At 45.4% G+C, this 23,718-nt stretch overlaps 1 long non-coding RNA gene across 1 annotated transcript; it reads right to left on the bottom strand.

Annotated features, from left to right (window-relative positions):
• Positions 1-12,445: 12,445 nt before the first annotated feature.
• Positions 12,446-23,483, bottom strand: LOC122459153. Its single transcript, XR_006279652.1, has 3 exons — positions 23,473-23,483; positions 20,372-20,376; positions 12,446-12,577 (listed from the first exon to the last, which is right to left on the bottom strand). It is a non-coding gene; the product is annotated as an uncharacterized LOC122459153 (long non-coding RNA).
• Between the last annotated feature and the right edge of the window lie 235 nt (positions 23,484-23,718).

Here is a 23,718-nt window from a genome sequence, read left to right as displayed (position 1 = left end):
GGAAGTTTTTCTTTATGGGAGAGTATTGAACTCTGAGGCATCATGGGTAGGCATTGTGCTTTCCTACAATTCAGGCCATATAGGGCACACAGCACAACCCATAACAGGGGTCACTGGAATCATCCAGGGATTGGAGAAAGAGGGATTGCTGGTACCAGGAGCCTGCAGAGTTTATCAGCATTGAAGGATAGAGAGTCTGCAAAGTTCTCTCTCCTGCAACGCTTCTAAAACTCTGCAGGTTTAAGGACTGCAGGATATGCAATGAACCACAGATACCAGCCACCAAATTCAGACCTTGCGGAAGAAATCGGACATCTGGACAACAGTGTTTCCTATTTCCATATTTAGGGAATGCATGATATAGGGGTTTTATCTGCATGCATTTGGGCTGGCCATGCTACTCCTGAATGGTGAAGCCATGAATGGGTTATACAAATTCTCCCCAAAAATTGCTGATATAACCCCTATATCATCCTGAAACGGCAGCTATTTTACACAAAAAATAAAAAACACAAGAGTTTGGCATGAGTTCAACCCACTTGCCTGGGAGCTGCTGAGCACTGATGGGCTCTTGATGGTGACCTTAGGATCATCATCAGGACCATTTGGGTCAGGGGTGATGGTTCTGGTGGCCAGTCCTAGGCTAGTTCTGCAGGTCGGGCTGGCATCTGACCCGGAGGCTGGAGAAAGCTGCTATCTGACATTTGAGGCTGCTGCTGCTTCTTCTTAGCATATGCACAACGTACCTCAAGTGGCACATGACCAGCATTCATCAATGCATTTGATCTCTTGGTTGGATCATTAGCTTCCCCGGCCTGGCCTGGGTACTGTTGGGGTCAGGGAGTGCAATGTGAACATTGATCCATGCCCCCGGAGGCTGCCGAGATGCCATTTGTCAAAGGAATAGCAGTGCTGTTGCTGGGTCAGGTTCTCTGCCCATCACAGCAGCAGTCATTGGGATATGGTGCCTTGTAGATCCCACTTTTGCCACCACACCTGCCAGCCCGAATAGGGCTGATGAAGGTCTGCCAACCTCAGGGTTCAAACACTTAGCTACATACCCACTGCAGGTTTTATTTCACCCTACTGAGGCATTAACGCACAACAATGTATCCCTGGTGACCAGGGACTGTTATGAGAGTCCTAAGAGTATCAAGCACCCTGACTTCAGAGAGCATCACTCTGCTCAGCTCTGGGTCCTTTCTGTAGGACAAGTATTCTCAACCCAGGCCCAGACTGAGTGTGCTTCTTTCTGTGAGCAAGGACTTCTCCCATGGCTCCAAATCTTCCTTTTAAGGAACTTCTTACCCAGATCCAGCTGTCATCAGGGACCATCCCTTTGGGGTGTGGAAGGTACTTTCCCTGCATTCCAAAGCACTTTAACCTCCTCTTCCAGGGGCAGTGGGGAAGAGTGGGGCACCCTGTCATGAGTTGTAATAGGAGGGTCCAAAATGATTGAAGGTTGGAAAGACTCCTCTATACAGAGAGATTGAAAAGACTGGGACTATTTCAAGAGGGGACATGCTAGAGGTGTAAAATCATTCATAGGTTCATAGCATTTCACACTAGAAGAGACCATTTGATCATCTCGTCTGACCTTCTGTATCACAGCCCAGAAAATTAGATCCTTACCCTAAATGTTGTTTTGTGCAGGTTGCAAAGTTTCTTGAAGGTAAACTGCACTGCTTGCAGCTTAAGTATCCAGGTATTCCTTTAACAGGCTAGATCTTTCTTGCCTGGGCTCAGCCCCTGCCCTCCTCCCCGACAGTTTAGTTCCTTTGTTTCTCCAAAAAGAAAAGGAGTACTTGTGGCACCTTAGAGACCAACAAATTTATTCGAGCATAAGCTTTTGTGAGCTACAGCTCACTTCATCGGATGCATTCAGTGGAAAATACAGTACACACACAGAGAACATGAAACAATGGATTTTATCATACACACTGTAAGGAGAGTGATCACTTAAGATGAGCTATTACCAGCAGGAAGGGAGAGGGTGAAGGAGGAAAACCTTTTGTGGTGATAATAAAGGTGGGCCATTTCCAGCAGTTAACAAGAACGTCTGAGGAACAGTGGGGGGTGGGGTGGGGGGGAGAAATAACATGGGGAAATAGTTTTACTTTGTATAATGACTCATCCACTCCCAGTCTCTATTCAAGCCTAAGTTAATTGTATCCAGTTTGCAAATTAATTCCAATTCAGCAGTCTCTCGCTGGAGTCTGTTTTTGAAGTTTTTTGTTGAAGGATAGCCACTCTCAGGTCTGTAATCGAGTGACTGGAGAGATTGAAGTGTTCTCCAACTGGTTTTTGAATGTTATAATTCTTGATGTCTGATTTGTGTCCATTTATTCTTTTACGTAGAGACTGTCCAGTTTGACCAATGTACATGGCAGAGGGGCATTAGAATCATAGAATCATAGAATATCAGGGTTGGAAGGGACCCCAGAAGGTCATCTAGTCCAAACCCCCTGCTCAAAGCAGGACCAAGTCCCAGTTAAATCATCCTAGCCAGGGCTTTGTCAAGCCTGACCTTAAAAACCTCTAAGGAAGGAGATTCTACCACCTCCCTAGGTAACGCATTCCAGTGTTTCACCACCCTCTTAGTGAAAAAGTTTTTCCTAATATCCAATCTAAACCTCCCCCATTGCAACTTGAGACCATTACTCCTCGTTCTGTCATCTGCTACCATTGAGAACAGTCTAGAGCCATCCTCTTTGAAACCCCCTTTCAGGTAGTTGAAAGCAGCTATCAAATCCCCCCTCATTCTTCTCTTCTGCAGACTAAACAATCCCAGCTCCCTCAGCCTCTCCTCATAAGTCATGTGCTCTAGACCCCTAATCATTTTTGTTGCCCTTCGCTGTACTCTTTCCAATTTATCCACATCCTTCTTGTAGTGTGGGGCCCAAAACTGGACACAGTACTCCAGATGAGGCCTCACCAGTGTCGAATAGAGGGGAACGATCACGTCCCTCGATCTGCTCGCTATGCCCCTACTTATACATCCCAAAATGCCATTGGCCTTCTTGGCAACAAGGGCACACTGCTGACTCATATCCAGCTTCTCGTCCACTGTCACCCCTAGGTCCTTTTCCGCAGAACTGCTGCCGAGCCATTCGGTCCCTAGTCTGTAGCGGTGCATTGGATTCTTCCATCCTAAGTGCAGGACCCTGCACTTATCCTTATTGAACCTCATTAGATTTCTTTTGGCCCAATCTTCCAATTTGTCTAGGTCCTTCTGTATCCTATCCCTCCCCTCCAGCGTATCTACCACTCCTCCCAGTTTAGTATCATCCGCAAATTTGCTGAGAGTGCAATCCACACCATCCTCCAGATCATTTATGAAGATATTGAACAAAACGGGCCCCAGGACCGACCCCTGGGGCACTCCACTTGACACCGGCTGCCAACTAGACATGGAGCCATTGATCACTACCCGTTGAGCCCGACAATCTAGCCAGCTTTCTACCCACCTTATAGTGCATTCATCCAGCCCATACTTCCTTAACTTGCTGACAAGAATGCTGTGGGAGACCGTGTCAAAAGCTTTGCTAAAGTCAAGAAACAATACATCCACTGCTTTCCCTTCATCCACAGAACCAGTAATCTCATCATAAAAGGCGATTAGATTAGTCAGGCATGACCTTCCCTTGGTGAATCCATGCTGACTGTTCCTGATCACTTTCCTCTCCTCTAAGTGCTTCAGGATTGATTCTTTGAGGACCTGCTCCATGATTTTTCCAGGGACTGAGGTGAGGCTGACCGGCCTGTAGTTCCCAGGATCCTCCTTCTTCCCTTTTTTAAAGATGGGCACTACATTAGCCTTTTTCCAGTCATCCGGGACTTCCCCCGTTCGCCACGAGTTTTCAAAGATAATGGCCAAGGGCTCTGCAATCACAGCCGCCAATTCCCTCAGCACTCTCGGATGCAATTCATCCGGCCCCATGGACTTGTGCACGTCCAGCTTTTCTAAATAGTCCCTAACCACCTCTATCTCTACAGAGGGCTGGCCATCTCTTCCCCATTTTGTGATGCCCAGCACAGCAGTCTGGGAGCTGACCTTGTTAGTGAAAACAGAGGCAAAAAAAGGATTGAGTACATTAGCTTTTTCCACATCCTCTGTCACTAGCTTGCCTCCCTCATTCAGTAAGGGGCCCACACTTTCCTTGGCTTTCTTCTTGTTGCCAACATACCTGAAGAAACCCTTCTTGTTACTCTTGACATCTCTTGCTAGCTGCAGCTCCAGGTGCGATTTGGCCCTCCTGATATCTTTCCTACATGCCCGAGCAATATTTTTATACTCTTCCCTGGTCATATGTCCAAGCTTCCACTTCTTGTAAGCTTCTTTTTTATGTTTAAGATCCGCTAAGATTTCACCATTAAGCCAAGCTGGTCGTCTGCCATATTTACTATTCTTTCGACTCATCGGGATGGTTTGTCCCTGTAACCTCAACAGGGATTCCTTGAAATACAGCCAGCTCTCCTGGACTCCCTTCCCTTTCATGTTAGTCCCCCAGGGGATCCTGGCCATCTGTTCCCTGAGGGAGTCAAAGTCTGCTTTCCTGAAGTCCAGGGTCCGTATCCTGCTGCTTACCTTTCTTCCCTGCGTCAGGATCCTGAACTCAACCAACTCATGGTCACTGCCTCCGAGATTCCCATCCACTTTTGCTTCCCCCACTAATTCTACCCGGTTTGTGAGCAGCAGGTCAAGAAAAGCGCTCCCCCTAGTTGGCTCCCCTAGCACTTGCACCAGGAAATTGTCCCCTACGCTTTCCAAAAACTTCCTGGATTGTCTATGCACCGCTGTATTGCTCTCCCAGCAGATATCAGGAAAATTAAAGTCACCCATGAGAATCAGGGCATGCGATCTAGTAGCTTCCGTGAGTTGCCGGAAGAAAGCCTCATCCACCTCATCCCCCTGGTCCGGTGGTCTATAGCAGACTCCCGCCATGACATCACTCTTGTTGCACACACTTCTAAACTTAATCCAGAGACACTCAGGTTTTTCCACAGTTTCGTACCGGAGCTCTGAGCAGTCATACTGCTCCCTTACATACAGTGCTACTCCCCCACCTTTTCTGCCCTGCCTGTCCTTCCTGAACAGTTTATAACCATCCATGACTGTACTCCAGTCATGTGAGTTATCCCACCAAGTCTCTGTTATTCCAATCACGTCATAATTCCATTGCTGGCACATGATGGCATATATCACATTGGTAGATGCGCAGGTGAATGAGCCTCTGATAGTGTGGCTGATGTGATTAGTCCTCGTGGTTGGACTTTACAAAAACTAGACAAGCCATTTACAACACACACTTTGCTTCTCTACAAAAGAAAAAGGACACTAAACTATCTAAACTACTACATGCCACAAGGGGCCACAACAGTGGTTCCCGTAACCCACCCAGCAATATTGTTAATCTATCCAACTATACTCTTAACCCAGCAGAAGAATCTGTCCTATCTCGGGGCCTCTCCTTTTGCCCCACAACCCCCACGAACATGATACAGTTCTGTGGTGACGTAGAATCCTATTTTCGACGTCTCCGACTCAAGGAATATTTCCAACACACCTCTGACCAACATATTAACCCACAGAAATCTTCCTACCAACTCTACAAAAAGAAGGATTCTAGGTGGACTCCTCCTGAAGGTCGAAACAGCAGACTGGACTGCTACATAGAGTGCTTCCGCCGACGTGCACGGGCTGTAATTGTGGAAAAGCAGCATCACTTGCCCCATAACCTCAGCCGTGCAGAACACAGTGCCATCCACAGCCTCAGAAACAACTCTGACATCATAATCAAAAAGGCTGAGAAAGGAGGTGCTGTCGTCATCATGAATAGGTCGGAATATGAACAAGAGGCTACTAGGCAGCTCTCCAATACCACTTTCTACAAGCCATTACCCTCCGATCCCACTGAGAGTTACCAAAAGAAACTACAGCATTTGCTCAAGAAATTCCCTGAAAAAGCACAAGAACAAATCCGCACAGACACACCCCTAGAACCCCGACCTGGGGTATTCTATCTGCTACCCAAGATCCATAAACCTGGAAAACCTGGACACCCCATCATCTCAGGCATTGGCACCCTGACAGCAGGATTGTCTGGCTAAGTAGACTCCCTCCTCAGGCCCTACGTTACCAGCACTCCCAGCTATCTTCGAGACACCACTGACTTCCTGAGGAAACTACAGTCCATCGGTGATCTTCGTAAAAACACCATCCTAGCCAGTATGGATGTAGAAGCCTCTACACCAACATTCCACACAAAGATGGACTACAGGCCATCAGGAACAGTATCCCTGATAATGTCACGGCTAACCTGGTGGCTGAACTTTGTGACTTTGTCCTCACCCATAACTATTTCACATTTGTCGACAATGTATACCTTCAAATCAGCGGCACTGCGATGGGTACCCGCATGGCCCCACAGCATGCCAACATTTTTATGGCTGAGTTAGAACAGCGCTTCCTCAGCTCTCGTCCCCTAATGCCCCTACTCTACTTGTGCTACATTGATGACGTCTTCATCATCTGGACCCATGGAAAAGAAGCTCTTGAGGAATTCCACCAGGATTTCAACAATTTCCATCCCACCATCAACCTCAGCCTGGACCAGTCCACACAAGAGATCCACTTCCTGGACACTACGGTGCTAATAAGCGATGGTCACATAAACACCACCCTATATCGGAAACCTACTAACCGCTATTCCTACCTACATACCTCTAGCTTTCATCCAGATCACACCACACCATCCATTGTCTACAGCCAAGCTCTACGATATAACCGCATTTGCTCCAAACCCTCAGACAGAGACAAACACCTACAAGATTTCTATCATGCATTCCTACAACTACAATACCCACCTGCTGAAGTGAAGAAACAGATTGACAGAGCCAGAAGAGTACCCAGAAGTCACCATCTACAGGATAGGCCCAACAAAGAAAATAACAGAACGCCACTAGCCATCACCTTCAGCCCCCAACTAAAACCTCTCCAACGCATCATCAAGGATCTACAACCTATCCTGAAGGACGACCCATCACTCTCACAGATCTTGGGAGACAGACCAGTCCTTGCTTACAGACAGCCCCCTAACCTGAAGCAAATACTCACCAGCAACCACACACCACACAACAGAACCACTAACCCAGGAACCTATCCTTGCAACAAAGCCCGTTGCCAACTCTGTCCACATATCTATTCAGGGGACACCATCATAGGGCCTAATCACATCAGTCACACTATCAGAGGCTTGTTCACCTGCGCATCTACCAATGTGATATATGCCATCATGTGCCAGCAATCTCCCCACTGTATTTTCCACCAAATGCATCCGATGAAGTGAGCTGTAGCTCACGAAAGCTTATGCTCAAATAAATTTGTTAGTCTCTAAGGTGCCACAAGTACTCCTTTTCTTTTTGCGAATACAGACTAACACGGCTGCTACTCTGAAACCTTTGTTTCTCCAGGTGTTTTCAGCAGTCGAGAAGGGCAGGGAGGTGGTCGAGAAGATCCCAGATTAACTCAAGTCCAAAAGCCTTAAAGAGGATTTGGATATGACAGGAATCCTTTGTCTCGCAGCGTGACCCCCCACTCTCTGCTAGTGGAAAAATACCCCCAGTCCAAAATGATATCCAGTACCAGGTAACATGATCACATGACCCTGCAGTGTTAAAGTAGCATCCCAGGAAACTTCTCAGGAAGGAGGAAGATTAGTATCTTCAAAGTCCTATTGTCCTTCCTAATGGCCCATCCAGGCTGACTGCCTACTGTTTGGTGGGCATTCCCCTGGTGCAAGCACTTTTGTAATTGATACATAGCCCATGTTCCTAACTTCAGATACAGAAATCATACATCCATACAAATAGGATAATCACATTCAGTAAATCATAACCTTTCCAATGATATCTCGCATGATCCATCTTGCATAAAACATACCTTAGTTATGCCATGCTCATATAACAGTATTTCTATGAAGAATATGGGGCGTAATGTCACAGGGGTGAACAAACATGTGGACAAGGATGATCCAGTGGATATAGTGGATCTGAACTTTCAGAAAGCCTTAAACAAGATCCCTCACCCAAGGTTCTTAAGCAAAGTAAGTTGTCATGGGATAAGAGGGAAGGTCTTCTCATGTACCAGTAACTGGTTTAAAGATAGGAAACAAAAGGTAGGAAGAAATGGTGAGTTTATGAAGAGAGATAAATAGCAAGGTCCCCCAAGGATCTGTATTGGGACCAGAGTTGTTCAACATATTCATTAATGATCTGGAAAAGGGAGGAACAGGGAAGTGGCCAGGTTGGCAGATGATACAAAACTAAAGCTAGTTAAATCTAAAGCTGAATATGTCCTCCTTGTTCCTAGATGTATAACATTGTGTTGGGCTGTTTGAAAACGCATTTTGTTTGAATGGGCCCCATTTGCCAAACAAACTCTCCAGAACTCTCGGTATGACTGCCCTGTCCTCATCGTTATTGACCATTTTGCCAATCTTGGTGTCATTGTCAAATTTTTATCAGCAGCAATTTTATATTTACTTCCAAGTCATTGATAAAAATATTAACTAGCATCAGACCTAGTACTGATCCCTGCAGAGCCCCATTAGAAACACCCACGTTCGGGGAGCCCATTGACAATTACTTTTTGAGATCTGTCAGTTAGCCATTAGCCTGTACTCAATCCATTTAACCCTGTACTCCAGTGATATTGTATAGTGCTAATTTTTTAATCCAAATATCCTGTGGTACTTGAATGCATAAACAGGGGAATCTCAAGTTGGAGGAGAGAGGTTATTTTACCTCTGTATTTGGCAATGGTGCAACCACTGCAGGAATCCTGTGTCCAGTTCTGGTGTCTAACATTCAGGAAGGATGTTGATAAATTGTAGAGGGTTCAGAGAAGAGCCAAAAAAATGATTAAAGGATTAGAAAACATGCCTTGTAGTGATAGACTCTCGGAGCTCAGTCAATGTTGCTTAAAGAGGTTAAGAATGGTTTGATTAAAAGGGTATAAATACCTACATGGGGAACAAATAATTACAAATGAGCTCTTCAATCTAGCAGAGAAAGGTCTAACATGGTCCAATGGCTGGAAGTTGAAACTAGAGAAATTCAGAGTGGAAATAAGGCGTACATTTTTAACAGTAAAAAGAAAAGGAGTACTTGTGGCACCTTAGAGACTAACAAATTTATTAGAGCATAAGCTTTTGTGAGCTACAGTTCACTTCATCCGATGCAGTGAGCTGTAGCTCACGAAAGCTTATGCTCTAATAAATTTGTTAGTCTCTAAGGTGCCACAAGTACTCCTTTTCTTTTTGCGAATACAGACTAACACGGCTGCTACTCTGAAACCTGCCATTTTTAACAGTGAAAGTAATTAACCACTGGAACAATTTCCCAAGGTCCTGGAGGATTGATTCTCCATCGCTGGCAATTTTTAATATCTAGTTTGGGTACTTTGATAAAAGGTATGCTCTAGGAATTATTGTGGGGAAGTTCTTTGGCCTGTGCTATACATGAGGGTCAGACTAGAAGATTACAATGGGCCCATCTTGCCTGGGAATCTATGAAAAACAACACCTTACAAAAGTCTAAGTTTGTCAAATCTATGTTTGACATGACCCATTTTCCATAAAACATTGTTAACCTGCTTTAAATATATTCCCGTCCTTTACTTCTTTAGCGATTGAATCCTGTATCACTTTGTCCATTAGTTCAGGATAACTGGCCTATAATAAGCCAGGTCAACCTCTCGTACGTTTTTGAATATTGACAAAACATTAGCACACTTTCAGCCTTCTGGAATTCCTTCAATAATCCTAAAGTTGTTAAAAATTAATGTCAGTGGGCCAATAACCTTCTGAGCCAGCTCTTTGAGGACTCTTGCGTGTAGATGATCTGAGCCTGCTGATTTAATAATACTTATGTTTGGTTCCTGGGTTCAGCTGGCATCAATCCAGCCTTTCCATCTCTCTAGGATTCTCACTTACCTCAGATCTGGCGAGCCTCATCACAGCATGAAAGACGAGAAACAGCAGTGTGAATCTCAGGATCGTTAGGCAGGAGGCCCAGTTGAGATATAATAGGAGTGAACTCATTTTGCAGGGCTCAGACATTAAGAACCACAGACACTCTCAAACCAGCAACAAGTACCCAGGCTACACCTGACTGCAGGTTGCTGCTCTGGCATCAGGCAGGCGCTGATGTCGTCTCTAGGTCAGAATGGGGCTGACCTCCTGCAATCTCCCTCTAGCCTGTGAGCTGTCAATGCCATACTTACATCAGGAGATAGGATGGGGCAACTGCCCCAGGGGGCTGAGCTGCTGAGCTCAGAATAAGGCAGGAGAGAGGGCATCAGATTTCCCAGGAAAACCCTGGGTCTTTTACGAGCTTTAGGACTCTCAAGCCCCTAGGCACATTTTTTCGCTACTTGTGGGGTCTCATAAAACCCCTGTGACTGAGGTAGAATCTCCCAGCCTGAAGTGAGAAGCAGCCCTGAAGTGATTATCTAGCGCTACGAGTGCAGACAAACTTTCACAGCATCGCCAGCCCAAGCATTCCAAAACCATGAGCTGGGCCCCACCAAAATCATGAGATTGGCTTCAAAATAATGAGATCTTCCACAAAAATTCCTCTGGGGAACTCTTCATTTCCTTGCTGGTGTCTGAGCTGCTAGGGTGCTTTCAATTCACGTTATCTAGCTTCTCTTTGCAACAATGGGGGCTTAAAATTGGATAACAAAGAAAATCAAATAAAAAGCAGAGATTCTCAAATAAATCACTTGACTCCAGCAGTGGGAGCTTTAAGAAAAGCACCCTCTAACATAAGATAATAAAGAGACCTACCTCTTATCTATCATGTTCAATTAGTAGAGCTCAAAGCACTTTACAAAGGAGGCCTGGAGTATTAGCCCCCTTTTAGAGTTGGGAAACTGAGGCACAGAGAAGAGCAGTGACTTGCCCAAGGTCACCCAGCAAGACAGTAGCAGAGCCAGGACTAGCACTTAAGCCTTCTGAGTTCCATCTAGTGCTCTATCCACTAGGCCACAGTGCATTTGAAGTAAGGTCATAGTCAGTACATTCCTGTGGTGGTTAGTTTAGCTCTTCCAATACCATTGTTATTGAAGTTACACATTTTGACCTGTGACCTGTGCAGGCATAGGGGCATCATTATTAAAACGAGTTTCTCACAGCAGGTTGCATCTGAGTTCTTGTTAGGCCTGAACACAAGTTAACTGGACCATGTCTCCGATGTCCCCATGAGAAAGTTTAAAAGCCATAGGAGACCTTGCAGTGCACTGACATATTGGGATTTTCAGAAAGCCTTTGACAAGGTCCCTCACCAAAGGCTCTTAAGCAAAGGAAGCTGTCATGGAATAAGAGGGAGGGTCCTCTCATGGATCAGTAACTGGCTGAAACATAGGAAAGAAAGGGTAGGAATAAATAATCCATTTTCACAGTGGAGAGAGGTAAATTGTGGTATCCCCCATGGATCTGTACTTGGAACAGTCATATTCAACATATTCATAAATGATCTGGAAAAAGGGGTAAACAGTGAGGTGGCAAAATTTGCAGATGATACAAAACTACTCAAGCTAGTTCAGTCCAAAGCAGATTGCGAAGGGATCTCACAAAACTGGATGACTGGGCAAGAAAATGGCAGATGAAATTCAAGGTTGATAGATGCAAAGTAATGCACATTGGAAAGCATAATCCCAACTATTCAGCTCAAATGATGGGGGCTAAATTAGCTGTTACCACTCAACAAGAGATAGTGGAGGCATTGTGGATAGTTCTCTGAAAACATCTGCTCAATGTGCAGCAGCAGTCAAAAAAGGAAACAGAAAGTTGGGAATCATTAGGAAAAGGATGGATAACAAGACAGAAAATATCATATTGCCCCTCTATAAATCCATGGTACACCCAGATCTTGAATGCTGCGTGCACATGTGGTCTCCCCACCTCAAAAAAGATATATTGGAATTGGAAAAGGTTTAGAAAAGGGCAACACAAATGAGTAGGGGGCTGGAACAGCTTCCATATGAGGAGAGATTAATAAAACGGGGACTTTTCATCTTCGAAAAGACAAGTAGAGGGGATATGATAGAGGTCTACCAAATCATGATTGGTGTGGAAAAAATAAAGAAGGAAGTGTTATTTACTCCTTCTCAGAACACAAGAACTCGGGGTCACCACATGAAATTAACAGGCAGCAGGTTGAAAACAAACAAAAGGCAGTATTTCTTCACACAACGCACAGTCAACCCAAGGAACTCTTTGCAGAGGCTGTTGGGAAGGCCAAGACTATAACAGGGTTCAAAAAAGAACGAGATAATTTCATGAAAGATAGGTCCATCAATGGCTCTTAGCCAAGATGGGCAGGGATGCCACACCACGCTCTGAGTGTCCCTAGGTTCTGTTGGCTAGAAACAGGGACAGGGGGTGGATCACTTGATGATTCCCTGTTCTGTCCTTTCCCTCTGAAACACCTGGCATTGGCCACTGTCGGAAGACCGGATACTGGGCTCAATGGACCTTTGGTCTGACCTAGCGTGGCTGTTCTTATCTTACAGCTGTTCAGTCTCCTTGATACCTGTGATGTCATAATCCTGCTCAGTTCTCCAGTCTTCCATGGAGTCGGGATGGAAAGACAGGGTAGATGTCACCTAGTGAGCTGGGCTTGTAAGAGCAACCTGTGTTCAGGCAGAGAGGCGCTCCTGGGAGAGCAGAGTCAGTGCTCTGTTAAAGAGCCGGAAACAAGGGCCTGGCCTGAGTGTAACCCACCCAAACTTTGATTATAGCCGTACCCATAATAATTCCACTTTAGTGCAGGGATAGTGAGCAGATTCAGTCTGTTCTAGCAGCAGAACTCCCGCTTGTGGAGAACAACACAAATATGCAAATTGGGACAGTTGGGGATGCCAGTACGCTGAGTTGCTCCGATTTGGAGGAAAGACACCACAGTGTGGTAAAGCTGCTCAGACTAAACAAAAAAAAACTTCCCTTCATAAGAAGACAATTTGTGGGTTAACTAAGACGCCTCATAAATCTAAACATGCTCTTGTCATTACTGCAATACAGCACATAGATTCATAGATTCATAGATACTAAGGTCAGAAGGGACCATTCTGATCATCTAGTCCGACCTCCTGCACAGCGCAGGCCACAGAATCTCACCCACCCACCCCTATGAAAAACCTCACCCATGTCTGTGCTATTGAAGTCCTTAAATCATGGTTCAAAGACTTCAAGGAGCAGAGAAGCCTCCCTCAAGTCAACCATGCCCCATGCTACAGAGGAAGGCGAAAAACCTCCAGGGCCTCTCCAATCTGCCCTGGAGGAAAATTCCTTCCCGACCCCAAATATGGCAATCAGCTAAACCCTGAGCATATGGGCAAGATTCACCAGCCAGATACTACAGAAAATTCTTTCCTGGGTACTCAGATCCCATCCATCTAATATCCCATCTCAGGGGATTTGGCCTATTTACCCTGAATATTTAAAGATCAATTACTTACCAAAATCCCATTATCCCATCATACCATCTCCTCCATAAACTTATCAAGTAGAATCTTAAAACCAGATAGATCTTTTGCCCCCACTGCTTCCCTTGGAAGGCTATTCCAAAACTTCACTCCTCTGATGGTTAAAAACCTTCGTCTGATTTCAAGTCTAAACTTCCTGGTGGCCAGTTTATACCCATTTGTTCTTGTGTCCACATTGGTGCTGAGCTTAAATAATTCCTCTCCCTCTCCGGTATTTATCCTTCTGATATATTTATAGAGAGCAATCATATCTCCCCTCAACCTTCTTTTAGTTAGGCTAAACAAGCCAAGCTCCTTGAGTCTCCTTTCATAAGACAAGTTTTCCATTCCTCGGATCATCCTAGTAGCCCGTCTCTGTATCTGCTCCAGTTTGAATTCATCCTTTTTAAACATGGGAGACCAGAACTGCACACAGTATTCTAGGTGAGGTCTCACCAGTGCCTTGTATAACGGTACTAAAACCTCCTTATCCCTACTGGAAATGCCTCTCCTGATGCATCCTAAAACCGCATTAGCTTTTTTCACAGCCATATCACATTGGCAGCTCATAGTCATCCTATGATCAACCAATACTCCAAGGTCCTTCTCCTCTTCCGTTACTTCTAATTGATGCGTCCTCAACTTGTAACTAAAATTCTTGTTATTAATCCCTAAATGCATAACCTTACACTTTTCACTATTAAATTTCATCCTATTACTATTACTCCAGTTTACAAGGTCATCCAGATCCTCCTGTATAATATCCCGATCCTTCTCCGAATTGGCAATACCTCCCAGCTTTGTATCATCTGCAAACTTTATTAGCACACTCCCACTTTTTGTGCCAAGGTCAGTAATAAAAAGATTAACTAAGATTGGTCCCAAAACCGATCCCTGAGGAACTCCGCTGGTAACCTCCCTCCAACCTGAGAGTTCGCCTTTCAGTAGGACCCGTTGCAGTCTCCCCTTTAACCAATTCCTTATCCACCTTTTGATGTTCATATTGATCCCCATCTTCTCCAATTTAACTAATAATTCCCCATGTGGCACGGTATCAAATGCCTTACTGAAATCTAGGTAAATTAGATCCACTGCATTTCCTTTATCTAAAAAATCTGTTACCTTTTCAAAAAAGGAGATTAGATTGGTTTGGCACGATCTACCTTTTGTAAAACCATGTTGTATTTTGTCCCATTTACCATTGACTTCAATGTCCTTAACTACTTTCTCCTTCAAAATTTTTTCCAGGACCTTGCATACTACAGATGTCAAACTAACTGGCCTGTAGTTACCCGGATCACTTTTTTTCCCTTTCTTAAAAATAGGAACTATATTAGCAATTCTCCAATCATTCGGTACTACTCCTGAGTTTACAGATTCATTAAAAATTCTTGCTAATGGGCTTGCAATTTCAGGTGCCAATTCCTTTAATATTCTTGGATGAAGATTATCTGGGCCCCCCGATTTAGTCCCATTAAGCTGTTTGAGTTTCACTTCTACCTCAGATATGGTAATATCTACCTCTATATCCTCATTCCCATTTATCATGCTACCATTATCCCTAAGATCCTCTTTAGCCTTATAAAAGACTGAGGCAAAGTATTTGTTTAGATATTGGGCCATGCCTAGATTATCTTTAACCTCCACTCCATCGTCAGTGTTAAGCGTCCCCACTTCTTCTTTCTTAGTTTTCTTCTTATTTATATGGCTATAGAACCTTTTACTCTTGGTTTTAATTCCCTTTGCAAGGTCCAACTCTACTCGACTTTTAGCCTGTCTCACTTTATCCCTACATGTTCTGACCTCAATTAGGTAGCTTTCCTTGCTGATCCCTCCCATCTTCCACTCCCTGTATGCTTTCTGCTTCTTCTTAATCACCTCTCTAAGATGCTTGCTCATCCAGCTTGGTCTACAACTCCTTCCTATGAATATTTTCCCCTTTCTTGGGATACAGGCTTCCGATAGCTTCTGCAGCTTTGATTTAAAGTAATCCCAGGCCTCCTCTACCTTTAGATCCATAAGTTCTTCAGTCCAATCCACTTCCCTAACTAATTTCCTTAATTTTTGAAAGTCAGCCCTTTTGAAATCAAAAACCCTAGTTGCAGATTTATTTTTGTTAATCCTTCCATTTAGTTTGAACTGAATTAGCTCATGATCACTTGAGCCAAGATCATAGAATCATAGAATCATAGAATATCAGGGTTGGAAGGGACCCCAGAAGGTCATCTAGTCCAACCCCCTGCTCAAAGCAGGACCAAGTCCCAGTTAAATCATCCCAGCCAGGGCTTTGTCAAGCCTGACCTTAAAAACCTCTAAGGAAGGAGATTCTACCACCTCCCTAGGTAACGCATTCCAGTGTTTCACCACCCTCTTAGTGAAAAAGTTTTTCCTAATATCCAATCTAAACCTCCCCCATTGCAACTTGAGACCATTACTCCTCGTTCTGTCATCTGCTACCATTGAGAACAGTCTAGAGCCATCCTCTTTGAAACCCCCTTTCAGGTAGTTGAAAGCAGCTATCAAATCCCCCTCATTCTTCTCTTCTGCAGACTAAACAATCCCAGCTCCCTCAGCCTCTCCTCGTAAGTCATGTGCTCTAGACCCCTAATCATTTTTGTTGCCCTTCGCTGTACTCTTTCCAATTTATCCACATCCTTCTTGTAGTGTGGGGCCCAAAACTGGACACAGTACTCCAGATGAGGCCTCACCAGTGTCGAATAGAGGGGAACGATCACGTCCCTCGATCTGCTCGCTATGCCCCTACTTATACATCCCAAAATGCCATTGGCCTTCTTGGCAACAAGGGCACACTGCTGACTCATATCCAGCTTCTCGTCCACTGTCACCCCTAGGTCCTTTTCCGCAGAACTGCTGCCGAGCCATTCGGTCCCTAGTCTGTAGCGGTGCATTGGATTCTTCCATCCTAAGTGCAGGACCCTGCACTTATCCTTATTGAACCTCATTAGATTTCTTTTGGCCCAATCTTCCAATTTGTCTAGGTCCTACTGTATCCTATCCCTCCCCTCCAGCGTATCTACCACTCCTCCCAGTTTAGTATCATCCGCAAATTTGCTGAGAGTGCAATCCACACCATCCTCCAGATCATTTATGAAGATATTGAACAAAACGGGCCCCAGGACCGACCCCTGGGGCACTCCACTTGACACCGGCTGCCAACTAGACATGGAGCCATTGATCACTACCCGTTGAGCCCGACAATCTAGCCAGCTTTCTACCCACCTTATAGTGCATTCATCCAGCCCATACTTCCTTAACTTGCTGACAAGAATGCTGTGGGAGACCGTGTCAAAAGCTTTGCTAAAGTCAAGAAACAATACATCCACTGCTTTCCCTTCATCCACAGAACCAGTAATCTCATCATAAAAGGCGATTAGATTAGTCAGGCATGACCTTCCCTTGGTGAATCCATGCTGACTGTTCCTGATCACTTTCCTCTCCTCTAAGTGCTTCAGGATTGATTCTTTGAGGACCTGCTCCATGATTTTTCCAGGGACTGAGGTGAGGCTGACCGGCCTGTAGTTCCCAGGATCCTCCTTCTTCCCTTTTTTAAAGATGGGCACTACATTAGCCTTTTTCCAGTCATCCGGGACTTCCCCCGTTCGCCACGAGTTTTCAAAGATAATGGCCAAGGGCTCTGCAATCACAGCCGCCAATTCCCTCAGCACTCTCGGATGCAATTCGTCCGGCCCCATGGACTTGTGCACGTCCAGCTTTTCTAAATAGTCCCTAACCACCTCTATCTCTACAGAGGGCTGGCCATCTCTTCTCCATTTTGTGATGCCCAGCACAGCAGTCTGGGAGCTGACCTTGTTAGTGAAAACAGAGGCAAAAAAAGCATTGAGTACATTAGCTTTTTCCACATCCTCTGTCACTAGCTTGCCTCCCTCATTCAGTAAGGGGCCCACACTTTCCTTGGCTTTCTTCTTGTTGCCAACATACCTGAAGAAACCCTTCTTGTTACTCTTGACATCTCTTGCTAGCTGCAGCTCCAGGTGCGATTTGGCCCTCCTGATATCTTTCCTACATGCCCGAGCAATATTTTTATACTCTTCCCTGGTCATATGTCCAACCTTCCACTTCTTGTAAGCTTCTTTTTTATGTTTAAGATCCGCTAAGATTTCACCATTAAGCCAAGCTGGTCGCCTGCCATATTTACTATTCTTTCGACTCATCGGGATGGTTTGTCCCTGTAACCTCAACAGGGATTCCTTGAAATACAGCCAGCTCTCCTGGACTCCCTTCCCTTTCATGTTAGTCCCCCAGGGGATCCTGGCCATCTGTTCCCTGAGGGAGTCAAAGTCTGCTTTCCTGAAGTCCAGGGTCCGTATCCTGCTGCTTACCTTTCTTTTGTCCCCTACAACCATTTCTTCTATGAGGTCCTCGCTACTCACCAAAATTAAATCTAAAATGGCATCCCCTCTAGTCGGTTCAGCAACTACTTGATGAAGGAATCCATCAGCTATCGCATCTAGGAAAATCTGAGCCCTATTATTATTACTAGCACTGGTCCTCCAGTCTATATCTGGGAAGTTAAAGTCTCCCATGATCACGCAGTTTCCATTAGTATTTACTTGATTAAAGACATTAAAAAGGGCTCTATCCATATCCAAATTAGATCGCAGAGGTCTATAGCACACCCCAAGCACTATCGTAGGAGAGGCTTTACTAGTTTTCTTCCCCAATGTAATTTTTGCCCAGACGGACTCTGTCTTATCCATTGCATCGCTTCTTATTTCTTTACATTCTACCTCATCATTGATGTACAATGCTACTCCACCACCTTTACCTTTGTTTCTGTCTTTCCTAAAGAGCACATACCCTTCAGTACCTGTAGTCCAGTCATGACTACTATTCCACCATGTTTCTGTTATCCCTATAATATCTGGTTTCACTTCCTGCACCAGTAGCTCTAGTTCCTCCATTTTGTTACCTAGGCTCCTCGCATTGGTGTAAAACATCTTAATTTTTGCTGTTTGGACTCGCTCACATTTTGTACCCTATTAGGCACAGTCATTCTACAGCCAGTATAACCTATTAGACTAGTATCCACACCGCCCTCGCTCCTTATATACATTCTCCTACCCACGGCTGTATCCTTTCTTACTTCGTCTTCTTCCCTCTCAATGCTAAAATCTGGCGTGGAGATTTCCTGGACATCTCCCATCCATCTCCCCCTAATTCCTAGTTTAAAGCTCTCTTTATCTGTTGTGCCAGCCTTGATCCTAGAAGTCTATTTCCTTCCCTACTCAGATGAAGTCCATCCCGAGAGAACTGTCCTCTGTCCGTGAATGCCTCCCAGTGGCCATACATCCCAAAGCCCTCCTTATAGCACCACTGCCTAAGCCATCTGTTGACAGTCATAATCTTGTCAGACCTTTGTTGCCCTTCTCTAGGAACAGGAAGGATCCCGCTAAAGATCACCTGAGCCTCAATTTCCTTAAGCGTCTTCCCCAGCCTAACATAGTCTCCCTTAATACTTTCCAGTGAGAATCTAGCCGTAGCGGTCAAAGAAAAATAATAGTGTCCAACAAAGAGATTTCTTCACTACTGAAAGGTACACGGGCCACTAAGCCTATGCATTTGAAGCATGAGCTGCTTATTTGGCATTTATGTCCTCACACCCTCCTGAGCTGTCCAATCAGCAAGCACCCTGTTCTTTGAATGGGCTGGGATCCTTCTCCTGGCAGTTCTCTGCTTGCTGCAGGAGGTCAAAGCAGGCCTGCGAACATCAGCCCTCAGGGCAGAGATCTTCACCGCCCCTCCGATATGGCTGTCTCCCTCTGGCGCTGGCTGAAGTGGCAGAACAGGTTCACACCCCCCTTTTTTTTTCAATTTGGGAGTGGAATTGGTTCTCCACCCTTGGAGATGCCCTACTGAGCATGTGTGATCCAAAGCAGCCCCCTATTCACACCCGACATGCTATGGTAATAATCTTTGTACGAAATATGCCTTATGAGGTACCATTTGAAAACTAACAACTCTCTGGATAATAAGATCATGATGCAACATTACACATAGGGTTAAGAGTTCCCCCTCTATGACATTACTTGTGAAAACCTGATGGCACCTCCCAAGCAAATGTTGTTAAAGATCTCTGTCCTAAACAAAGGAATGGGGGTTTATATAACCAGCAAACAGGGTCCTCAAGAAAGCAGGGGAAGGAGATGGTAGAGAACAGAGCAATTTACATTTCAGCAAACACAAGTGGGGGAAAAAAAGAAGAGCACGTGTAATGTTGACAGACCCTGGTTATTGGCAGGCAGGACCAAACCTGGGACCTCTGGAGCTTAGTACATGAGCCGCTACCACATGAGCTAAGAGCCAACTGGCTGTTAGCTAATGCTGTAGAGCAGACTCATTTGATCTCTCTCTCATTAAGTGGTCTTGGTGCCACTAGATGGGACAAGACACCACACCCAGTAGGTGTGTGGCTTACACAGGGAGCCTTCACCACCAGACTTCAGGTCGCCTTCCTCACGACTTGGATTAACTTTGCTTTGAGGGGTATTCTTTAGAACAGTGGCTCTCAACCTTTTCTGTCTACTGTGCCCCTTTCAGGAGTCTGATTTGTCCTGTGTACCCCCAAGTTTCACCTCACTTAGAAACTACTTGTTTACAAAATCAGACATAAAATACAGATGTCTCACAGCACACTCTTACTGAAAAATTGCTGACTTTCTCCTTTTGTCTGTATGAAATGTTAGTTTGTACTTATTTCGCTCGTGCTTTTTATGTAGCCTGCTGGAAAAATAGGCAAATATCTACAGGAGTTGATGTACTCCCTAGAAGACCTTTGTCTACCCTGTATCCCTGGTTGACAACCACTGCTTTAGAAGAATCAACTTCCAAGACTCAATGGACTATAAAAGAAAGGGGCAGACAACCCCACATTCTTTCACCTAAGAAAACAAAAACACCAGCACCTTTGGGCCCCTGAAAGAGAGCTTGAGCAAGGGGAGAGCCAGTCACCATTTTGCCGGGAGACTGTGGATGAGAGAAACCATCTTGAACAGAGTCTTTGTCTTGCTAGATTAAGTTTTAGACTGTTAAAAGTGTATTTTGTTTTGTTTAACTTGTAACTCTTTCTATCTACATTCCTTGTCCTTGTATTCAATGACTCCTATGTAGATTTTGTTAATAGACTCATTTCAGTTTTAACCTAAATGCAGGGCTGCATTTCAAGGGAAGGGTCTAGTTACATCCAGTTAAGTTAATAAGCTGTGAAGGGCTTTGGTGTCTTTAAAGGAAGAAACAAACCATATGATTTCTCTGGATTGTCCATGGGTTGTAGAAAATCCAGGACTGGGCATGTGTTGTGGTCACCCTGCATGTAGTAACCCAGGCTGGTGGAAGCCAGAGTGGGGCTGTAGACAGGCTACTGGGGTCAGAGCTGCGGAACCAGGCCGCCTGGCACACAGAAATTCAGGGGGTGACCCGCTTGCTGGTAGGCTGATTGTGAGTGGCCCAGGTTGGGAGCTACAACAGCAAAGCATTGTGAGGCACCCACGGTTACAGGGAAGATGGTGACACAGCCCTGTGCTGGTCTGGATTTGTACCCCGAACCAGAAAGACCGTGACAGCACGTCCCAAGGATTTGTGAACTTCTCCCCCCCCCGCCACATTAGTCCCAGACTAGATGGAGCCTATAGCCAGCTGTTTCACTCCTCTGGCAAAAAGAACAAACCATCCTATACTACTGTTAAAGGAACAGTGACAGCAGCATGGGTTACATGCGCACATGGGAAGAGGCCATGGGAAAGGAAGCCAGGGGAGTCTGGGATATGGGAGAGGCAGACCAATTGTTTAGGATCCCAAGGCCTGTAGTAGAGGGTGGGTGGGTGTTCCCTCTGTGCTGCCCCATGACAGTGAGGGATGGATGCTGGAGCCAACTGAGGGGCTGAAGCCAGCTGGGGAAAGGACAGACCCTCAGAGGAAGGGCTGGGCTGGAAAATAGGGTTTGGCGTTTTCCTTTGGACTCTGATTGACTCCGACTGGGGTCAACTCGATGACTTGGCTAAGTCACCCCAGTGCAGCAGTGTTCCTACATGAGAACTCCAGAGCTGTTTGCCAGTGTGTGAATAACTTCTGAGAGGGGAAACTGAGGCAGAGGCTGGGCCTGCTGTCATACTGGGTAGATTCCTACAACTGGAGGAAAGACCTGAATTTCTAATGTAAACCCCAGTAACAAGCAGAACCACCCCCAACCTCAACACATACATTTTCCAGCTTTCTGGAGCTCCCCCACCCTTTCCCCTTTGCAGGGGTGAACTGAGACAGCCAACACTACCGGCTGTGCATCGCTTGTCTCCAAGGCTCTTTGGGAAGGTCATAAACAGACCTGAGGTGTTACTTTTGTAGCTGCCAGCATGGCTCCCTTTTATCCAGTCTGAGCCTGACTGGCAGGGAATGGGGGATCTGGTGTGGCAGCCAAGGAATGTGTCCTTAAAGGCTGCTAAGATGTTGGGGGAGCAGCTATGACAGAGGAGCAGAGTGCTTTGAACCCAGCTGGTTTTAACCCAGCAGTGAACTCAGCTTCCCTGCTGCTGTTACTGCTTCATATTATTGCCTCTTGGAAGCAATCACTGGAGCGATGTCCATGCTGAATATGACGGTAGAGCAGGAGCAAACATCCCGAGCCGGTAAGCCCAGACTTCTCTCCCAGCAAAGAAATTGAGGGTCAGATCGTCAGCCAGCAGAAATCAGCGTGGCTCCACCAGCTGAGGCCCTGGTCCCAAATCTTTCCTGACTGCTAGGAAGCTACAACAATTGGAAAAACAAAGTATTCCATGTTGAATCAGAAATTCACCTGAGGAGTTACATGTTGCACTCGATTTGGAGCCCTGCAGCACAAAACACCACCCCTTAAGCTAAAGCAGTACCTCCGTCAGCTGGCACCAGGACAACACCCATGCTTGTCTGCTTTGACCTTGATGGAGAAATAATATTTATTGCTATGTTAAAAGAGTAATAGGTAAAGCAAAGGGTCACTCCCCCAACTCCTGCTTTTAATACACTCCTCTGGAAACAACTAACCCTCGTTTAATTGGATTTGATTTTTGCAGAGACAGAATGAATACAAGAGCAAAGGGGGCCGCGGGGAGCTGCAAACGAACCCGGCTGAAAGGATCGCTTACCATGACTCTGAACAACCTTAGTCCGATGAATTACGGGGTTTTAACCCCATATGATGGCTCTTCCCCAACCTCAGATCTCAACTGTAGTGTCATCTCTTATTTCCCTATGTTGCTTTTTATGAAACCCCACACCTGGGGCTGGATGTTAAAGGTGGATATTTAGGTAGCCACATGAAATGGGTTGGAGGATTTGGGGGACCAGGGAACTAGGGCCCCACTGTCCCCTCCCAGTAGTTTGTGGGCTGAAGCCAGACCCTGCAAGCACAGGTCTCCCCTCCCCAGAGCAGGAGCTGGGGCAGCAGCACCAGGAAGATGGTGGGGGAGGCATCTTCAAAGCCTCCTTGACCCAAAAGGATGGCACCAAATTCTGCTTTCTACCTATGCACTCTGGAGACTCTTTCCTCTCTACTGATTGGCTGTTTGTGGCAATATCCTCTGACCCATCTCCTGCAGCCAGTCTCACTCTCCTGCCCTCTCTGCTCCTCCCTTCCCTCCTCATGATTCCCCCCTCCCCACGCTGCCATGTCCCTTTCTTCCAGGGCTGGATTAACTTTTTGTGAGCCCAGCGCCAAACATATTTGTGGGCCCCCCTGGGGAATGAAGAGGCCGGGGGCAAGAGCATAGCGGGCAGGGTGGATTTGATTTAAATCATGATTTAAATCACTAGTTAGGAAGACTTGATTTAATCATGGGTTTCAACATAAAAGTGCATTTTTGTTGGTTGTTATAACCTGAATACATATTCTTCACAACTCAGAGATAGATGTAGGTTTCATTTTCAGAATGTACACACTACACACTTTTAAACCGTGTTTTATTTTCAAAACTTTTCAGATGAGTTTTACAGCTATATCAGAAAATGAATGATTGTTTGGTTATTTCATTTACCAAAGAGAATTGAAGCAGATATTTAGGAAGTCATTGGGAGTTGAAAGAAAAGGAGTACTTCTGGCACCTTAGAGACTAACAAATTTATTAGACCATAAGCTCTCATGAGCTACAGCTCACTTCATCGGATGCATGTGATAGAAAAAA

The sequence above is a fragment of the Dermochelys coriacea genome, chromosome 3 (genome assembly GCF_009764565.3).
Source record: "Dermochelys coriacea isolate rDerCor1 chromosome 3, rDerCor1.pri.v4, whole genome shotgun sequence".
Lineage (NCBI taxonomy): Eukaryota > Metazoa > Chordata > Testudines > Dermochelyidae > Dermochelys > Dermochelys coriacea.
This window is presented reverse-complemented; position numbering and strand designations above follow the sequence as displayed.